General features: G+C 38.9%; 1 protein-coding gene, 1 long non-coding RNA gene and 1 pseudogene across 7 annotated transcripts in view; 2 read left to right on the forward strand and 1 right to left on the reverse strand.

Annotated features, from left to right (window-relative positions):
• Positions 1-14,289, forward strand: part of stac (C2 and C2B_Munc13-like domain-containing protein staccato) — a 2,073,982-nt gene that overhangs the window by 967,693 nt on the left and 1,092,000 nt on the right. The window lies entirely within an intron of this gene.
• LOC137239213 (uncharacterized) lies at positions 212-2,988 on the reverse strand. Its single transcript, XR_010949304.1, has 5 exons — positions 2,876-2,988; positions 2,753-2,792; positions 820-1,169; positions 459-765; positions 212-400 (listed from the first exon to the last, which is right to left on the reverse strand). It is a non-coding gene; the product is annotated as an uncharacterized lncRNA (long non-coding RNA).
• LOC137238677 (WASH complex subunit 1-like) lies at positions 1,429-2,570 on the forward strand (annotated as a pseudogene).

Genomic DNA, 14,289 nt, shown 5'->3' on the forward strand with positions numbered 1-14,289 from the left:
CCACCCACCACAAGCACGACTACTGTCGCATAAAAAAAAAACATGGTTTTAATAATTCATGCTGTTAATGATGCATTAAACCAAACGATTGTATGCATTCGCATTTATCTATGTATGTAGACATATTGACTTTAACAGCATTTATTTATGAAGAAACCCGCTATATAAAATGCATATCGAAATAGAAATTCAAATTCTTACTCACTCTCTTTTTATTATAGTCTTCGAAGTTCAAATATCTTCCAGCACACATTCTTCGGTAGTTGGTTATTTGTATTAGTACTACCCTTAGTGTTCGCAAAGGTTGTTTCTTTTTCGTCCCGCACTTCATCTGTTTGAGCAAATAACAATTTGCTCCGTGTAAAATTATCTTCACGTTAGCGCAAGGAGAATTATAGTCCTAAAACTGATTACAGTTAACTCAAATGATTTATATTTTAAATGAAGCTCTGTCTTACCCGATGTGTTACCAGTAAAATCGTAGGCTCTATTATTTTCTCTCGTAATGATCATCCGAGTTCTATTTCGTCCAAATTCATCCATCCGCGCACAGGAATATCCCGTAGCATCAAAGACGGGACCATCATGGCCTATATCAGCGGGCTTAGACGTCCTCGTACTTTCCAATTTCGTCGGGAGTTAGGCGTAAAGTCACCACCCTTATACAGGTGTACAGCTTGCGGTGCTAAGTGATAATTCTCCAACATAGCAAGCCACGTTCGGACCTTATGTAACACAATTGACAACCGATTCCTCAATGTTAGACTGATAATGATAGTGTGATTCTAGCAAAGCCATTAATACAAATTATCAACCTACCAAAGTACTTTTGGCTCGACTAAGTCACACCGTTCGAGCAGGTCGCCACCATTTGCGATGTAAGAAAGAGATCGGGTATATGGCCCAAGATCGATTTCCCATACTTTATGCATAATCTCACCGCCGGCATTATTTAGGAAACTTGGTAAGGAATCTTTCGGTTTCGATTGTTTATCATTTCTGACTCAGTCAGATATATCCATATGTTACGTAAGCAAATATTTTTAATACTAGCATCACTTGTATCGGATACTAGTAAATCGCAATAGTATCGTTTCAATTTGGTATCCGTTCAATAATAATCGTTCATTACACAACATCAGCCTAAGGCTATTAACGCTGCTTTGCGTCTATCAGGATTATGACATTGTGCAAAAAAAAACATTAAGCAGTCAAAAACATCAATGCAAATGGTTGGCGATAGACCATTTGCTTCACCAGCAACCTCTTTCAAGTTAAAATTAAAATAACTACAATAACCAAGTACTAATGTGCCCGCAACGCCTGCATCTATGCCTATCGCCGGACAACAGCTGTTGTTTTTAGCAAAGCATGTCATCTCTTCAGCTGAATTAATTAATTTGATAAATTTTAATCACGAAAAAGTTGAATGTTAATAAAAATTAATTAATTGCAATGTATACAGTGCTTGTGATACCACCCGATCTTCGCCAGAAAGAAACAACTATCCAAGCGGCCATAGCGCTCGCTTGTCTACAACAAACAATAAATTCTGTATTTGACCGCATTGACAATCGCACCGAGCGCAATAAAGCTAAAGTGAAAGAGTTGAGCACACGCGTTGAAAAGGCGCTGTTGAAGATCCGAAGTTTAGTTTGCACTAAAAAAGCAATAAAAATTTACGCTCCAGCACGTTTTCCATCGTCACAAATTTTCGCGATCTACCGCACACGTTTATATACTCCATAGCAATGGTTGAACAACCTACACAGCAACAGCACAATCAGAACTCAATCTACGAAGTGCATAGCAATGTAGACGCACCTGCAAAGCTAGCACAACAGGAAGAGTCAGTATTCTTCCATGTACGTTACAAGGATTCAGATAATCCCATGCATGGCGCTACTGTGGCTGCTGATAAATCACAAGTAAACAAAAGCTTCAGCATGGGCGCTGTACCTATTAAACTCCGTTCAGTATCATCATTGCTACATTGTAATAGCGGCGAGTTGGTTTATGGTAACAAGCACACCGAAAAGGATATGTGGAAGACAGCAAATTCTTTAAATCACCACCCCAACGCCGTGAAAACAGCGCAATCGGGTAAACAAAAGCAATGACTAGAACCAGCTCCATACTCAGTGGCGCATCGCAATCAGAAAGTTGACTCATTTGGGGGCTTACGATATACACCTCGTTTACATGAAGCACCTGAAATTGATTTACGACTTGACTTGCACGGCATAGCGGATGATATATATCTCGAAAGCAACGACCAACAATAAATAGCTCCATCATTATACATAGAAAATTTGCCCGATTTGCCTGAGCTCGAAGAGGCAGACGTTGAGATATCAAAAAAAAAAAATTTTTTTTTTGCCGGAGATCCGGTAATTGTTCATTTGCCGACCCCCCCCCCCCCCCCCACTACTGCCATTATCGTCGATAGCGCCAACAACTGTTACAAAAATCGCTAATAGCATACAAGTGGCAGAAGCGGCGTCACCAGCGGCACCACCAACACCACCTCCACTTATGCCGTCATTGACACAGGCAAAATCAGCAAATGAACAAATTCTAAAGGTAAAATCTACAAGTATTGCCGTATCAAATTCCAATACTGATACTTCACGCAACGAGCTAATGGAGGCCATACGGAAGGCAGGTGGTGCACGCGGTGGCCGCTTGCATGCAACAGCTGTGGCTCCTGTTGATGTAGTTGACAATCGGTTAGGCAATAAAAATCCGATACGATATCTGAGCTCCATCTCCGGAATATCCACACCATCCACCTGAAACATAAAAAGAAAATTGATTAATACTAATGAATAGAAGATTATTCAATTACAAATTACTAACTTCAAATTTTTCTTACCATTCATGATCACCAAACTAGAAAACCAACCGTACTCCAGCCACGCACCGTAGTCAAAGAATGTGACAACGGGAAAAATCTTTCGATTTTAGTCCCGTTTGTTTCAATTCATGTGAATTTACACTCTATATACGGGTGTGTTTGGATGTTTGTTTTTTTTGCTTGTCTTCCCTTTTTTCTATGTGGATGGCATACTTGAACCAGTGCGCGGACTTTTTATAAACGGAATGTTGGAAAGCGACAGATGAAAAGAGTAATGGTAGTGGGAGATTTTTTTTACCAAGAAAACAATAGCTACAATTTATATATTTGTACCAAACAATTAATCACTTATTGTAAAACAAATAACGCGCATTTCAAGGAAATGACACTTGTAAACAAGACAAAACTACTTGTACATTTGTATATACATAACTCATGACTATACGGACTCACTTTTTCCTGTGTTTTGAGTGTGGAATACTGACAAAAATGTACCAAAACATCTAATCACAACAACAATATTCCAAAGTACCAAAAATACTGCTACAAAATACCCGATTTCAGTTACTACATTTATCTCATCAAAAAATTTATTTCTTGTTTAAATTTGTTCACAAATTTTTCAAAATTGACTGATTTGGTCAGTATCACCTCCTAATGTTGGTTGGGCAGGCTCGGCATTAAATACTTAAAAATGATCGCAGTATTCGTTTTCAAAGCGACAATACTGAAATATTGGTACATTTTGGGCCTCGGTAGTATTAGTAGTAGAAAATGAAAACGGATCAGAAAAGTTAGTAAATGTACCAATGCGGTAAGGTCCGTGCACTGACTGCCCATATACTTATACCGACTTATGTATATATATTTGCCTGTTTTTCTTTAGTGCTGCGTCAACTGACGCACGCTGGTACCGAAAACCCGCAAGAGAAACAAAATCGGGATCGTTACTGACGCTTCGGGCAGTCTCAACAAAATACTTACGCACAAAAATAAAGACGAAACCCCATTTAAAAATAATTATGCTCTCATTCACAAACAAAAAAAAACAAAAAAAAATTTTTTTTGGATTTTTTATTTTTTTTTCTTGCTGCCGTCGGTTTGTTTCCCTGGCTGGAGGGCAGGACTTGTTGTTTTCAACAACAAACATCACAAACTGTCATAATTACGGCTTCGGTACAAAAACAACCCGAGTCCCGAAATTAAAGAGTCCCGAAATGAAAAAGTCCCGAAATTAGATAAAATCAACTTTTCTACGGCACTAGTGCAACGACAAAATACATAAGGTATATATGTATATATTTGCACGCCACAAACTCAACATACCAGCTATCAGCTGAGCAATAAATACACGACAGGGTTGCATGTTACATTTAGCATAATGGTACGTGCAGATAGAACGCGGTGAACGCATCGCCTATCTGCAAATGTATGGCAGGTGAACGTAAATAACGCATGTCTGCTTTTGCAATAAAACACCTCCGCTTCACCCAACCAATCTCACCGTCACTCGCCCTGGCACCTCAAAAGTTACCTCACCTCATCCATAAAATGTCACAGTCGACCTGAGAGCGACACGACGCGTTATACGCTGGAACGGAGACCTCGGCCTCTTCGTCCAGCCCAGAAAAACCTCAAAACCCTCGAGTCTGGAACGGAGACCTCTGCCTCTTCGTCCAACCATCAAAAAAAACCGCAAATCTGGAATGGAGACCTCGGCCTCTCCATCCGGAACGACAAAAACCAAAGAATAACAAAAAATGGTGCCACTCTGGAACGGAGACCTCGGCCTCTTCGTCCAGCCTTACTGGCCATCGACAATACAAATGTTACATTCTGAATTTCTATATTTAAGAATTATGTATAATTCAATGGCAAGAAATATTCACTTCACTGTTCATAACCGCTAATTCTTTCATCTTAGCTCAGGTGGCATGCTAAGCAAGTCGAAAAGGATTCCCGGCCATTTTGCGTCGCAGACGAAGTCTTCATTTAGATTAAGTTTAGTGTGTAAGTCTTATATTAATTTTTTCTCGTTTCAGCGGAGGTCATTGGCGAAAAACGATGTTGCGGATCGCAAGGGGGGCCGGCATGTTTAGGCAGGATGCCTAACTTTTCCGCATCTGATTGCGACCTCCCCCCAATGCAACTCTGCAAATCGATACTCGATACTCGAATTAATTTGTAACCACCCACACCATCGCCGCCACATGCATGTGCATGCACGTACATGTACGTGTATGTGTGCTTTTTGTCAGCACTCATGCATATGCATGTCGTGGTTGATGTGTGGGTGCCTTTCCCCTCCAAAACGGAGGATTTTGCGGGTCAACGGTTGTGGCTTGCTATGCAACCGGCCTCTTTGATTTCAACCGCCAACCAGCACGCATCTGCCGCCAACGATCTCCACTGTTTTCCAGAATATATTCAGGTAATATTGTAACCAGGTTATATATATCTATTCACATAATAAAGTTCACCCATTATAACGAGGAAAATCCTCCTGTGCTTCTTATTTGTCTCGTTTGAGTGAATCTTCTCTTCCCACTGAGATCGACCCCGGTGCGCCCACCTCTCCAGGATTAGACGCACACCGGCCGAACAAAGTCCTCAAACCTAAAACGAAATGCGAAGGGAAACGTACTTTGCCGGACACTTTTTTTTTTATATATTTGTATAAGTTGATCTGCGGAAAAATGGGGGATATCCTGGTGCCATGTCAGAGGCGAGTAACAAGACACGGCGGTAAATTTTAAATGGGACGTTCAATTAAGAAATACCTATTTAAAATAGTTACACACATCATAGCATAGTAGATCAAGCCGACCTTTCCAAAAAAGGAAAAGGCGTTTTACTTGTAACGTAACCTGAAAAATTTTGTTCACTTAATTGCTGGAGCACTCAGTTGCTAAACAAATACTTACTTTAACTCCATACTTGGGTAGCTCAGGCGAATGGGCAGCGCTAGCCCTACTAACACCAGATTCTGCGCCACCGCTAGCTTTGCTAGCAGATCCCACACTAGACGTTAATTATTTCCTTCCTGAGCGCGCTGCACTATCCAACTGACCACCCGCGGTACCTGCCCAATCATTACTGTTACCAGCCAAGGAAAATATTATCAGCAACAAATTGCAAGCACGAAATTAAATTTTGACACTGCAGTTCGTAACAAGTCCTTACTGGCTTAATCATAGTCCCATCACCAACATTTTCAAATTCCCAGATAGACCCTGCCCACTCACGCCCAGATAGTTTATTAGTGGCTATAACTGCTTGGTTTTCGGTGTGCAGTGATAAACATTCCCAGACTTCGTGCATGCGTAGGTGGCGATTGAGTGGTCGGATAAATTATATTTAGAGCAAGGCTATTACCCTCTGGAGGCAGATGAGGTTCTGGCGTTCTGTATGTAACACCATGTTTAACTGGAAACATTTTACAGATATCGGTCAACACGGAATTGTAATTATTCTTGCTGAAAACAACAAAAGATATTTATTTAACGAACTGAAAATATGTTTTCCAATACCTTCCCATTGTAAGACGTAATGCAGGTTGAGCATCTTTTGTAAGCCCATCATCACCAGCACTTTAAATTCACGTAGGCCTGATGCACCGATGTGATAGGTACGAGTCCGAGTAGTAAGCACATAATGCGAGTATTTTTACCAGCACTAGATGGTCCATAAACATTAAGTGAGGAAAAATCCATTGCTGGCAGTTTTATATGATATATATAGATGTATAAATATTTACGAACCGATTGAGCAATATCTAAGCTAAACGTCCACATCAGTCGTGATTTTCTGTTTGTGTGTCTGCAGCACACCCTCATATCAGCAGGCTGAATGGCTTACATTTTGTCTATACCATCTCAGAAGGAATCTGTTCACCCTCTTGGAACTTTTCAGAATTCTCACCATGTTGGAGAATATGTATGTAGTTGCTTCATAGACTTGCATTATAAAACTATTTTTAAAAATTACAAAACTGTACGCAACTGGAATTCACATGGGCGACACATAATACCCTAGTATTTCACATTTTCAATTTACTAAACCTATCAGGTAACAACTGCAATGCTATGTTAGCATGCATTGTATTCATCACTTACTTGCATATTACTGAAATGGTAATTTTTATATGCATTCGTTACTGCATCTTGTTCATTGCAAGTTGTAGTAGTGCTACACCATGAACTCATCACCCCATTTTCTTCGGAAACTTAGTAGATGTATGCGATGTCTGCATTTAGGTGAGTAAATTTTGTTGCTGACTAATGCCCAACGCCTCACCGCAGACATAAGAACGATTACTTGTATTTACATGATGTGTTTGTGCTCGCAAATTACTATGATGTGCGTTACTGGACGTTACAATACTTAAACCAACTTGTTGTTTCAATATACGGGGTTCAGTCACAGCCCCACTTGCATGCAAGTTATAAATTTTACGCACGGCGTTATTCATTTGATTATTAATTGCTTTTTTGTATGGCCAAGAAGAATATATACCCCCCACAAACTACTACGTTTTAATGCGGCTTCAACGTAGTAGCAAACAATTTTTCAAATACAATTTGATCCAGTTTTCCAGGTCGCTAGTTGCACACCAAAACCTGCAAAGAAAAAGATCCATTATTAACAAAGGTTTGAATAGGCATCGCAAAAGTGTGACAACAGCAAACGCCGCAGTTTGAGCATCCTATTGCGATGCCGGTAAATCTCGAAGACCGCGAAACATAAAAACCAATATGCTCCATCTCCTGGATCTCCACCACCAGCCACCTGAAAATAAAAGAAAGTTAATTAATAATATGAAATAAAAGAAATATCTTTATTAGTAATAAAATTAATTCAACAATTTACAATGTACTTACCCTTTCCTTTGTAAATGTGCATTCGTTCTCCAGCCACGCGTAAACTCAAATAAATGAAGAAACGGAAAAATAAATCGAATGATTTATTTACCGTTTACTTCAATTCATTTGAAATTTGCATTGCACGGGTGTGTATGAATGTTCATTTGTTTTATCTCTTGCCGTTGGCATATTTCTAACCAACGTATGTATATATGCCTACTTGTTTTTGCACACACGTTAATGCTGCATCAAAAGAGGCAAGCGGGTACCGAAAACCCACAAGAAACAAAATCGGGATCGGTCCTTTTTTGACCCACACGGAAATCTCGTACCGTCCTATTACATACATACACCACACAAAACCAACAAAACTTCATCACAAAAATTATACTCTTACAAAAAAAAAACTTTTTTCTTTTTTCTGGGTTTTTGCATTCAGTTCCCATGGTTTTATGGGCTCGTTTTTTGGCTGAGGCAGGAATTATTGTTTTCAACAAAAAATATCAGAAATACGCATGATTTCAGGCTCCAGTACAAGAAACAAGAATCCGACTCCCGAAATGAACCGGCCCCGAAATGAAAAATTCAGTTTGTTCTACAGCCTTAGTGCCAATGAAAAAAAAAATCTCTACATATTCACTCTACAAACTCACCACACCAGCTATCAGCTGACAAAGAAACATACGACAGGGCGTAACATTTAGCATAATTCGTGAAAATCTGAAAATTCACGTCAGGGGATGGTTATGATATTTCGTACAATGTTAAATGCACAATTTCGTTGGCTCTTTTACGCTCAGCTTAACTCGCTTTCATTTGCACTTGATTTTACTTATTTTAACAGACGGTTTTTAATAAAATAAATCTTTTTTCACAAATCGCAACTTCGTTTCGCTGAAAAGAACAGTTTAGTTCCACGCAAATATTTATATCTTCTGACTACCTTAAATACGCAATGATCTGGGTGAGCGGCTTGGAACCACGTCATTTGCCAGTCTGGAACGGAGACCTCGGCCTCTTCGTCCAGCCCTATTGACGTTCTGCTTCTTTACGGAAGTCATATATTCAAGAATTGTTAATAAATAGCAAGAAATATTCCCTTATACCTTTTCAAAACCGCTAATTTTTCATCCTAGCTTAGGTGACGTGCTGAGCAAGTCGGGAAGGACTTCCGGCCATCCACGACGTTGGCACGATCTAGGTTAAGTTTAGTTTTAAAGAATTTTTTTCTCGTTCCTTTTCAGCGTTGGTGAAAATCGCCGTTGCGTATCGCAAGGGGCGGCATGTTTAGGCAGGATGCCTAACTTCTCCGCATCTGATTGCAATCCCCCTATTGCAACTCGATACTCGATTTAATCTATAACCACCCGCAACCATCACCGCCATATGCATGTGCATGTATGTACATGCACGTGTATGGGTGCCTTTTGTCAGGACTCATGCATATGCATGTCGGTGTTGATGTGTGGGTGCCTTTCCCATCCAAAATGGAGGACTTTTCGAGTCAATGGTTGCCGCTTTCGATACAGTCGGCCTCTTAGATTCTAGCAGTCAACGTATGCACATCTCACCAGCGAACGCGGCCGTTTTAGCATTGTGATTTATTCAAGTAATATTGTAACCATTTATATTTCTTAACTTTACATAATAAAGCCTATCTATTATAACGAGAAATTCCCGTCTTATCTTATTTCATTCCAAACACAACTCCGTCCATTGAGATCGACCCGGTGCGTCCACCTCTCGCAAGGATCAGACGCACCCCGGCCGATACTGCCTATGCAATACAGCCGCTATGATGCCGGTTGCCGTTTTGATCTAAAATCAAAAACGTTTTTGGGACGTTTTTTTTTCGTTTAATATACAACGTGAAATTTTGCGATTCAGTCAAGTTGAATTTAAATAATAGTAATATACTAAGTTGAAATAAAAGAATATATAATAAAATAAGAAATAAAATAAATTAGCATAAAAGACAATATAAAAAATTTAATGTTATATTTTTGTAGCAAATTCATTTATTTTTTTTTTTTTTCAATAAAAGACATACTTTATCTAAAATGAGGGTTAATTCTGCAAATGCAAAAACATTTTCAGGCAAATTTGCCATTAATTGTTATAAATAAATTTACTTAGTTTCAACAACAGTTAACTTATTATTTGTGATTTCAAGTTTTTTTGTTAAAGCCACTAAAATAAAAAACAAAGAAACTGTTAAATAAAGACCTGTGCATTTACGTGTAATTAAAATTTGTTGAAAAAATGGGCCGGTTAAAAATTACTTCCCTTTAAAATTTTTTTGTGCAGCAATTATTTTGGAACAATTATTATAGGATTTTGGTACAGACCAGTATAGGAAAGTGGCAACAATGGGAAACCATGTTTGATTCTTTCACCGTCTGGCGCGTACGTATATGTATATATGTAGGTGAAACATTTGAGCAACACGACTACGCAGCATTTAGAATTTCGAATTCAACATAATATGTAGGTTTGTGTCTCAGAGCACTGTTGGGTCATAGATTGGCAACCGCTGCATTTTTTGAACATATTTTTTATACATACCTCACTACTATTTAATTATATGCCTAAGCTATTCAAGGCCAGAATAACACAAGTCATCCACCAAATCATTTTTACTTGCATTTTTTACTTTGAATTGCTGACCTATTTTCGTTTGCTGCTAATGTACCATTGCATGCAAATATACGTACATACTCCCGCTATAGTTAATCACTCATATTTGTTGTTTGTACACTTGCTAATATCACACTAAACACGGGCAAAGTATATAAGAAAGCAAGCATAAGAATGCTGCGATCCCACTTTTTGCTAATTACTTTTCTATAACATATGTATGTTGAGATGTATGAATTATACAAATAGCGTTAAGAAGTTTGAATATATAACATAGAATATCGGTACTTATTGATTTATGTGAATTATATTTAAGGAACTGAAATTGTAAAATAAAGTTAGTTTTTAGCTGACCACCGCGCCGTCAAGTTTACACGGCCCTATCAATTTTATAGTCGCTGCTATTATTAGTGGTTTTCCGCTTTTTGGAAATTTGAGCAGTCACAAAAAGCGCTTTGTGATCCTACATTTTTTCGCACCCAACGTGGGGCACGAATTTTGGTGCCGAATTGCGCTTGGTGTTTGGAATTGGTGGTCAGCATTAGACTCCACAATTAGGCATCATCATCGCATTATAGTTACAACAATTACATCGTTGGACATCAGCTTAATTGGAAGTGCCAGCATAGCTCGCTCATCGTGCGTTTATCAAGCGCACATCATTGCATATCACCTGCTTTGCCGTCGCTACGTCGTTGTTGCCAGAACTTGCAGCTGCTAATACTTTGGTTGAAGTGTCTTCAACATTGGTTGCCGTAAGTAAATACATTTTTGCATTCATCATAGCTCATCCAACGCATATCGCTGTATATCACCTACTTTCCCTTACTAAGTCGTCGTCGCCACAATTTGCCTCTTTAATATTTTCATTTGTACACGGGTGAGGCACTGCAACATTTATACAAGGTTTGCCATGGCTGTTAACAATGTAATTAAACACCATCTTTGCATTGATTTTGTTCTGCTTTACGATGTCTTTGGAAGAGTTAAAACAGCAACGCGCTAGCACCAAGAAAAACATTTCGCGCATAAAAAATATCATTGACCCTAGTTTTCGACCAGGTTAAAGCACCTTTCATCTGCGGAATAAAAATATCGCCTGGGTATCCTCGAGCCTTATTTTAAGCAGATTCTCTCAATTCAAACTGACATCGAAAGATTGGATGATGAGGATGGAAGACGCGCTGACCTGGAAGAACTGTACTTAAGAACCAAACTAGCCATTCAAACGCATTTGTTAGAAGATAACAACGTTTCACTTTCGGACACAACTTGCGTAATACAATCGACGTCAAAACTTCCACGGCTCAAGCTTCCATCATTTCACGGCAAGTATTCGAACTATCAAAACCTTTTTACCTCTTTCAAACAAATTATAGATCGAGAGTTCAATTTAACAAATATTGAAAAATTCAATCATTTGCGAAATTGTCTCCAAGGCCAAGCTTTAGAAACTGTTTATCCGTTCCAAGTGACAAATGAAAACTATCCAAAGGCTTTGGAGCGTCTTAAGGTACGGTATGACAACAAAACCTTTATATTTTTGGAAGGTATATCTTCATTATTTTATTTGCTTTCGGTTATAAAGCCAAACGGTATTCAGCTTTGAAGTTTAGTTGAGAAGGCGTCTTCTATTTATGGTTCGCTGACGTCGCTAGGCACTAACAGGCAAATATCTCAAGCTATGCTAATTTATATGGTTTTGCAGAAATCCGATGAACAGACCAACAAAAAATGTAAGGAACCGCTGGACTTTAAAACGTTGCCATCATGGGAGGAGTGTACACAGGTCTTAGAACGACACTGACAATATTTGGAGTCTCTTAGTGACACGCACACTAGTAGTTCATTCGCACAAAGTAGCAGCAAATGTAGAACAAAGTCAAGGAATCAATCAAAAGGGTACACATTTTCATGCTCCAGTATGTCTTACCAATTTTGTTCGGCACAGGCCACTGGGTTCCAAGTTGTGAACGTTTCAAGTCTTTGAATGTCAATTGCCTTTCGAAGGGACATTAAGTAGCTCACTGTCCATCAGCACACAGATGCAAGGTTTGTGCACGGCAACACCATAGTTTACTTTATCGGGTGTCCACGTCTAGCCAACAAGCAGCAGCTCAGACATCCACTTCACATGAAGCGGCTGTACATACGCATATGAACAATTAATCGTCGGAAAATGTAATCCACGCTACCGCAAAAATTCGTGACATAACAGGGAATTATAGGTTGGGCACCGCACTTCTGGATTCTTGCTCGCAAGTCTATTTTATAACTGACAAGTTTACGCAAAGGTTTTTACTACCAAGAAACAAGCAGAACATAGAAATTCTAAGCATCGGTGCGTCATCAACAAACATCAAATACAAAAGCACAGCGAACATAAGGTTGCAAGTCACTGATTTCGAGCTCCCATTAACGTTTTGCATCACATCAAACATAGCTTATCAACTAGATCCTGAAGTCGACATTTCAGCATGGAATATACCAAACAATGTAGTACTTGCTGATGATGAGTTTTATGTACCAAAGAAAATAAATATGCTATTGGGTACAGAAACATTCTTTAGACTGCTGTCAGTTGGGCATATCCAACTTGGACCTAACTTACCTATTTTGCAAAAAACCCTCATGAGCTGGGTTGTTTCGGGACTTTACCAAACGGGTAAAAATAACTTAACCAAATCATCTTGTTTATTTACAGCCTTTGATTCTTTACACACCAAATTGGAAATGTTGTGGAATTTTGGAAGAAGTTACGAGTAAACCAGAGGCTTGGACTCGTGCACAGCAGAGTTGCGACCAGTTGTACAACAACATTGAGACGATTTAATGCACAAGATCGTCGATTAGTGAGATCGTCACAATTGAGGAAACAATTTGTGGAATTCATGAACGAATACGAGCGTTTGGGACACATGAGCATTGTAGAACATCCGAACCTGAGCGAAACACATTATTACGTCCCACATCACTGTGTGTTAAAGCCAACAAGTACAACAACAAAGTTTCGAATCGTATTTGATGCCTGTTGTCAAACCCAAAAATCATTAAACGATATTCAAATGGTTGGCCCTACAATTGAATATGAACTGTTGACTCTCATTTTTCGTTTCCGTATCTTAAGGTTTGCACTTACAGCTTTTTTAAGATGTATAGACAAGTGCTGATGCACGAAGACGATCGAAAGTTCCAGTACATCATATGGAGGAATTCGCCGACTGAAGATATTAACACATATCAACTTAATACCGTATCGTATGGAATGGCGTCCGCTCCATATTTGGCTATACGGAGTTTAATATATCTAAGTGAGCAGCATTCAGAACAACTTCCAATAGGAGCAAAAATCGTGAAGGAATCATTTTACTTAGATGACTTATTGTGTGGTGCTGATACTCTGGTCGAACGCTTTATAATAAAACAGGAGGTAACTCAGTTACTAGACTTAGGAAAATTTGAATTAATGAAGTGGCACTCTAATTATTATAAATTCAGAGAAGACAACTCTGCAAAGGATCTGAATATAGACGCATTTATTACAAGCACACTGGGCCTACAATGGAATCAAAATCTTGATTGTTTTATTTTTTCTATCGATGCAAAACTCGGATCCACTCGAAAATTTACAAAACTTTCAATTCTTTCTGTAGGATCGTCGCTTTTCGGTCTTTTGGCTCCTGTGGTTATTACATAAAAAATTTTACTGCAAGAATTATGGTTGCTGAAGTTGGATTGGAATGAATCGGTGCCACAGAACATTGCAAGCGCTTGTAAAAACTTCTTAGACTGTTTATCTTCACTTTCATCAATTAAGGTGTATAGGTACTGTTTATCAGACGACATGGCGTCCCTTGAGTTACATGGATTCTGTGATGCATCGATTCGTGCATATGGTTGTGCAATATATGCCCGTGTTACCAAAAACTGTGG

Source organism: Eurosta solidaginis, chromosome 1, assembly GCF_040869045.1.
Source record: "Eurosta solidaginis isolate ZX-2024a chromosome 1, ASM4086904v1, whole genome shotgun sequence".
Classification (NCBI taxonomy): domain Eukaryota; kingdom Metazoa; phylum Arthropoda; class Insecta; order Diptera; family Tephritidae; genus Eurosta; species Eurosta solidaginis.